This window comes from Ailuropoda melanoleuca, chromosome 3 (genome assembly GCF_002007445.2).
Source record: "Ailuropoda melanoleuca isolate Jingjing chromosome 3, ASM200744v2, whole genome shotgun sequence".
NCBI classification, from domain to species: domain Eukaryota; kingdom Metazoa; phylum Chordata; class Mammalia; order Carnivora; family Ursidae; genus Ailuropoda; species Ailuropoda melanoleuca.
In genome coordinates, this window is record NC_048220.1 from 2082353 (window position 1) to 2089658 (window position 7306).

Consider the following 7306-nt stretch of genomic DNA (forward strand, 5'->3'; position numbering starts at 1 on the left):
AAAAAAAAAAAAAAAAAAAAAAAAGAAAGACAGTTTGGCAATTTCTTACACAACCAAACATAATCCTATGACCATGGAACTATCTTACTAGATGATCCAGTCTTATCATACCATCCAGCAGTCACATTTCTAGTCATTTACCTAAATGAGTTGAAAACTTACATTTACTCCAAAGATACAGACATAGTGAAGAGAAGGGACATATGCACCCCAATGTTCATAGCAGCATTGTCCACAATAGCTAAATCGTGGAAGAAGCCGAGATGCCCTTCAACAGTTGACCGGATTAAGAAGATGTGGTCCATATATACAATGGAATATTAGCCATCAAAAAGAGCGATTTCTCAACATTTGCTGCAACATGGGCGGGACTGGAGGAGATAATGCTAAGCAAAATAAGTCAAGCAGAGGAAGACAATTATCATATGGTTTCACTCATTTAAGGAACACAGGAAGTAGGAAGATTGGTAGGAGGGGCGCCTGGGTGGCACAGCGGTTAAGCGTCTGCCTTTGGCTCAGGGCGTGATCCCAGCGTTATGGGATCGAGCCCCACATCAGGCTNAGCCTGCTTCTTCCTCTCCCACTCCCCCTGCTTGTGTTCCCTCTCTCGCTGGCTGTCTCTATCTCTGTCAAATAAATAAATAAAATGTTAAAAATAAAAGATTGTTAGGAGAAGAAAGGGAAGGGGGGGTAAACAGATGGGGGAATGAACCATGACAGACTATGGACTCTCGGAAACAAACTGAGGGCTTCAGAGGGGAGGGGGGTGGGGGAATGGGACAGGCTGGTGATGGGTATTAAGTAGGGGACGTATTGCATGGTGCACTGGGTGTTATACACAAGTAATGAATCATGGAACTTTACCTCAAAAACTAGGGATGTACTGTATGGTGGCTAACATAATATAATAAAAAATATTATTAAAAAAATAAAACTTATATCCACATAAAAACCTGAATATGAATGGTTATAGTAGCTTTATTCATGATTATCAAAAACTGGAAGCAACAAGATGTTCTTCCAAAGGTGAACAAATAAACAGACTGTGCTACATTTATACAATGAAAAATTATTTGCAGCAATAAAAGAAATGATCTGTTAAGCCATAAAAAGATGGAAAAACCTTAGATGCATATTACTGAGTAAAAGAGGCCAGTCTAAAAGACTGTATGATTCCAACTATATGTCATTCTGGAATAAGCATAACAACTCAGTAAAAAGATCAATAGTGCCAGGGTTTTGGAGGGAGATAAGGAAGGAATAATAGAATGAACAGGGAGTTTTTTATGGCAGTGACACTATTCTGTACAATAAGGTAATGGTGGATACATGCTATTATTCATTTGGCAAAACACATACAATATGCACCACAAGAATGAACCTCAATGTAAACTATGGACTTTAGTTAATAACAAAGTATCAATATGGATTTGTCAGTTGTAACAGATGTACCACACAAATACAAGATGCTAATTATAGGGGAAACTCTGATGGGTGGCAGGAGGATTGGAGAGCAGTGGTATATAGGAGCCCTCTACACTTTTTTTTCTAAGAATTTTTTGTCATTTATTTAAATCTAAATAAAAGTTTATCTATGTCACTATTCCTTAGAGTACATCCCTAGTTTTTTTTAATGATCCAAAAACACAGTATTTAATTCATGATAACTTCATTCGTATTAGCTCCCTTGCCTAAAATCCCCTTTCTTTTTTTTTAATGTTTTTTTTTATTATATTATGTTAGTCACCATACAGTACACCCCTGGTTTCTGATGTAAAGTTCCATGATTCATTAGTTGCATATAACACCCAGTGCACCATGCAATACGTGCCCTCCTTACTACCCGTCACCAGCCTAACCCATTCCCCCACCCCCTTCCCTCTGAAGCCCTCAGTTTGTTTCCCAGAGTCCGTAGTCTTTCATGGTTCATTCCCCCTTCTATTTACCCCCTCCTTTCTTCTTCCCTTTTTTCTCCTACTGATCTTCCTACTTCTTATGTTCCATAAATGAGTGAAACCAGGAGCCCTCTATGCTTTCAGCTCAATTCTCTGTAAACCTAAATTTTCTCTAAAAAATAAAGTCTTTTGAGGCATCTTGGTGTCTTAGTTGGTTAAGCCTTTCTTGATTTTGGTTCAGATCATGATCTCAGGGTCATAAGATTGGGCTCCAATCAGAGTGTGGACAGTGAATGTCATCCTCAATGGGGAAAAAAATGAGAGCTTTCCTGCTAAGCTCAGGAACACGAGGGGGATGCCCACTCTCACCATTATTATTCATCTTAGTACTAGAAGTCCTAACCTCAGCAATCAGCCAGCAAAAAGAAATAAAAGGCATTCAAATGGGAAAAGAAGAAGTCCAACTCTCTCTCTCTCCTCACAGATGACAGGATACTTTCTGTGGAAAACCCAAAAGACTCCACCCCAAATTGCTAGAACTCACACAACAATTCAGCAATGTGTCAGGATACAATCAAAGCACAGAAATCAGTTACATTTCTATACACTAACAGTGTGACCAAAGAAAGAGAAATTAAGGAATTAATCCCATTTACAATTGCACCCAAAAAAAGTAAGATACCTAGGAATAAACCTAAACAAAGAGGTAAATGATCTGTACTCTAGAAACTATAGAACACTTATGAAAGCAATTGAGGAAGACACAAAGAAATGGAAAGACATTCCATGCTCATGGGTTGGAAAAATAAATGTTAAAATATCTATGTTACCCAGAGCAATCTACACATTGAAGACAATCCCTATCAAAATAACATCAACTTTTTTCACAGTTCTGGAACAAATAATCCTAAAATTTATATAGAACCAGAGAAGACCCCAAATAGCCAGAGGAATGTTAGAAAAGAAAACCAAAGCTGGTAACACGACAATGCCGGACTTCAAGCTCTATTACAAAGGTGTAATCATTGGGCTTCTGGGTGGCTCAGTCAGTTAAGCATCTGCCTTCAGCTCAGGACATGATCCCAGGGTCCTGGAATTGAGTCCCACATGGGGTTCCCTGCTCAGCAGGGAGCCTGATTCAACCTCTGCCTCCCCATTAGTGCTCACTCTCTTGTTCTTTTGCTCTCTTGCAAAAATAAATAAATAAAATATTCAAAAAAACCCTCTAATCATCAAGAGAGTATGGTACTAGCACACAAACAGACACATGGATCAATGGAACAGAATAGAGAACCCAGAAATTGACCCTCAACTCTATGGTCAATTAATCTTCAACAAAGCAGGAAAGAGTATCCAATGGAAAGGAGACAGTCTTTTCAATAAACAATGCTGAGAAAATAGGACAGCAACATACAGAAGAATGAAACTGGACCATTTTATTACACCGTACAAAAAGATAAACTCAAAATGGATGAAAGATCTCAATGTGAGATTGGGATAGGCCAGTGATGGGTATTAAGGAGGGCATGTATTGCATGGTGCACTGGGTGTTATACGCAAATAATGAATCATGGAACATTACATCAAAAACTGGGGATATACTGTATGGTGACTAACATAATATAATAAAAAATATAAAACAAGAGCTCAACGTGACACAAGAATTAATCAAAATCCTATAGGAGAACATGGGTGGCAACCTCTATGACATCGGTCAGAGCAACTTTTTTCATGACACATCTCCGAAGGCAAGAGAAACAAAAGCAAAAATGAACTATTGGGACTTCGTCAAGATAAAAAGCTTCTGCATAGCAAAGGAAGCAGTCAAAAAAAAAAAAAAACAAACAAAACAAAAAGGCAACCAATGGAATGGGAGACAATATTTGCAAATGACATATGAGATAAAGGGCTAGGATCCAAGATCTATGAAGAACCTCTCAAACTCAGCACCCAAAAACCAAATAATCCAGTCAAGAAATGGGCAGAAGACATGAACAGACTCTTCTCCAAAGAAGACCTACAAGTGGCCAATAGACATATGTAAAAATGCTCCACATCACTTGGCATCAGGAAATACAAATCAAAACAACAATGATCTCATAGAAGGAGCTCCCCAAAGCAAGTGGAAACTTTTCCTGGGACAGCTCTGGGAGTTGGAGAGCAGTGGAGAGACGCTCTTCTCATGTGGAGCTTGAGGCCACCAGAGGAAGTGTGTTCTCTGATTCTAGAAGTTGAAACATCCTTAGGATAAGTATCTACAACTATTTTGAACAGAATGGAAAATGCCTAAACCAAAAGTATCCATGGAATTAAAGACCTTATTTTTATAAATATTGATAAACAGGCTCTAAGAATGAGGACACATCTTCATTATATCTTTCTTTATTGAGAGTAGGAGGGTACATTGTGAAAGGAGTTAAGATGGCGGAGAAGTAGGGGTCCTCTTTTTCTGCTGGTCCCCTGAGCTGAGCTGGATAGGTACCAGACCATTATGAAAACCCACAGAATCACCCTGAAATGCAGGAAGATACATCTGGATCTCTACAAATGAACATCACCAGCGCTGAGTATTGAGGTAGGAAGCGAGGAGCCATGAATCTGCACACAGATATTGGAAGATAAACAGACGGGGGTGGGAGCATCCATGCTTGGGGGCTGGGAAGTGGTAGCCACCTGCACTGGGGAGCAGCCAGACTCACGGATGGGCACCCGTGAGACAACAGACTGAGACCGTGAGCCTGGGAATGCGTGAGCATCCAAACTGAAAACCAGAGCTCCAGAGTGCTCCCTGGAACCGGACTGAGACTGGGAGCTCAGAAGCACGTGTGCAACCAGACTGAAAATCTGCGCTCTGGAGTGCGCATGAACCATACTGAAACGGGGAGCTCAGGAGCATGTGTGGGGGTGGCTGGTGGCTGGCAGTGTTAGAAACAAAAAGGACAGGATGTGCTGGACCTGGAAGTGAGGGCTGGGACACTGGGTGCAGGGTTTTTAGCAACACTAACAGAAACAGAGTTAAAGAGGCCTAAAGAGCTCAGGGGAGAGCAGACTGTGATCTCTCTGTTCTGAGACAGAGGCTAGGATAGGTGCTGCTCTAACTCTCAGAAAAGTCACAGAAAAACACCAGGGAAAGCCACCAGAGAACAAAAGCCCTGAAACACCAGCTCACATTGTTCCAATCCCCATCCCCCATCACAGGGGACAGGTAATTTCTACACAAACTGGCTTGCCTGAATATCAGTGTGGCAGGACCCTCCACCAGAAGGCAACCTGAAAAATTAAGAAGCCACATCAATAAGGTCCCTATAAAACAAGAGCACACTGCCTGGGTCCTGCTCAATAATTTGGGCTCTGGCCAACACTGCAACCTCTCCTCATCAGAATGACAAGAAGGAGAAATTCCCCCCCAAGCAAAGAAAAGACAATGAGTCTGTGGCCTCTGCCACAGAACTAATGGCTATGGATATAACCAAATTATCAGAAATAGAGTTCAGAGTAACAATGGTAAAGATGATGTGTAGACTTGAAAAAAATATTCACGAAAATATTAACGAGAATATAGAATCTCTAAGGGCAGAAATGAGAATGAATCTGGCAGAAATTAAAAATGCTTTGAATCAAATGCAGTCAAAACTAGATGGTCCTATGGTCAGGGTAAATGAGGCAGAAGAATGAATCAGTGAATTGGAGGATTGGTTGGAGAAGAGAAAGCTAAAACAGAAACATGGCTCAAAAAAATCCAATCTCAAGAATGTAGGTTATGGGATCACTGACTTAATGAAATGTTCCAATGTATGAATCATTGGCACAACCGAGGGGGTGGAGAAAAACAGAGGTCTAGAAGAGATATTTGAACAAATTGTAGCTGAAAACTTCCCTAATCTAGCAAAGGAAACAAGCATTCATGTCCAAGAGGCAGAGAGGACCCCTCCCAAGCTCAACCATGACAAACCTGTGCCACATCACATCATAGTGCAATTCGCAAATATTAGATCCAAGGATACAGTATTGAAAGCGGCCAGGGCAAAGAAATTTCTCACGTACCAAGGCAAAGGTATCAGAATTATGTCAGACCTGTCTACACAGACCTGGAATGAGAAAAAGGGTGGGGGGGCATTTTTAAAGCTCTTTCAGAGAAAAACATGCAGCCAAGGATCCTTTATCCATCAAGGCTGTCATTCAGAATTGATGGAGAGATAAAGGCCTTCCAAAATTGCCAGTCATTGAGCAATTTCAGAGCCACAAAACCAGACCTACAGGAGATATTAAAGGGTGTTATATAAAAGTAAAAAGGCCCCAAGAGTGATGCAGAACAGAAAGTCACAATCTATAGAAACAAAGACTTTACAGGCTACAAGGCATCATTCAAATCATATCTCTCAATAATCAGTCTCAATGTAAATGGCATAAATGCTCCCATAAAACACCACAGGTTTGCAGATTGGAAAAAAGACAGGACCCATCCATTTGCTGCCTAAAAGAGACTCATTTTGAACCTAAAGATACATCAAGACTGAAAGTGAAGGCATGGAAAACCATTTTTCATGCCAATGGATGTCAAAAAAGAGCTGGGGTAGCAATTCTCATATCAGACAGATTGGATTTTAAACTAAAGAGTGTAGTTAGAGATACAGAAGGACACTATATTATTCTTAAAGGATGCATCCAACAAGTGGATATGACAATTATAAATATCTATGCCCTCCAGAGGGGAGCAGCAAGATACACAAGCCAACTCTTTTTTTTTTTTAAAGATTTTATTTATTTATTTGACAGAGATAGAGACAGCCAGAGAGAGAGGGAACACAAGCAGGGGGAGTGGGAGAGGAAGAAGCAGGCTCACAGCAGAGGAGCCTGATGTGGGGCTCGATCCCATAACGCCAGGATCACGCCCTGAGCCGAAGGCAGACGCCTAACCGCTGTGCCACCCAGGCGCCCCACACAAGCCAACTCTTAACCACAATAAAGAGACATATAGACAAAAAAATGTTAATAGTACGGGACCTCAACACTCTACTATCAGCAATAGACAGATCACCTAAGCAGAAACCAATGAAGAAACAAGAGCTTTGAATGCTATACTAGAGAAGTTGGACCTCATAGACATATTGAGAGCACTATACCCCAGAACAAAAGAATACTCATTCTATTCTAATGCATATGGAACATTCTCCATAATAGATCATGTTCTGGGTCACAAAATAGGTCTCAACTGATACCAAAAGATTGAAATTATTCCCTGCATATTTTCAGACAACAATACTCTGAAATTGGAACTCAACCACAAGGAAAAATTTGGAAGAAACTCAATCACTTGGAGACTAAGAACTATCCTGCTCAAGGAGAATATATTTGCAAAGGACACCACAGATAAAGGACTGGTATCCAAGATCTACAAAGAACTTCTCAAA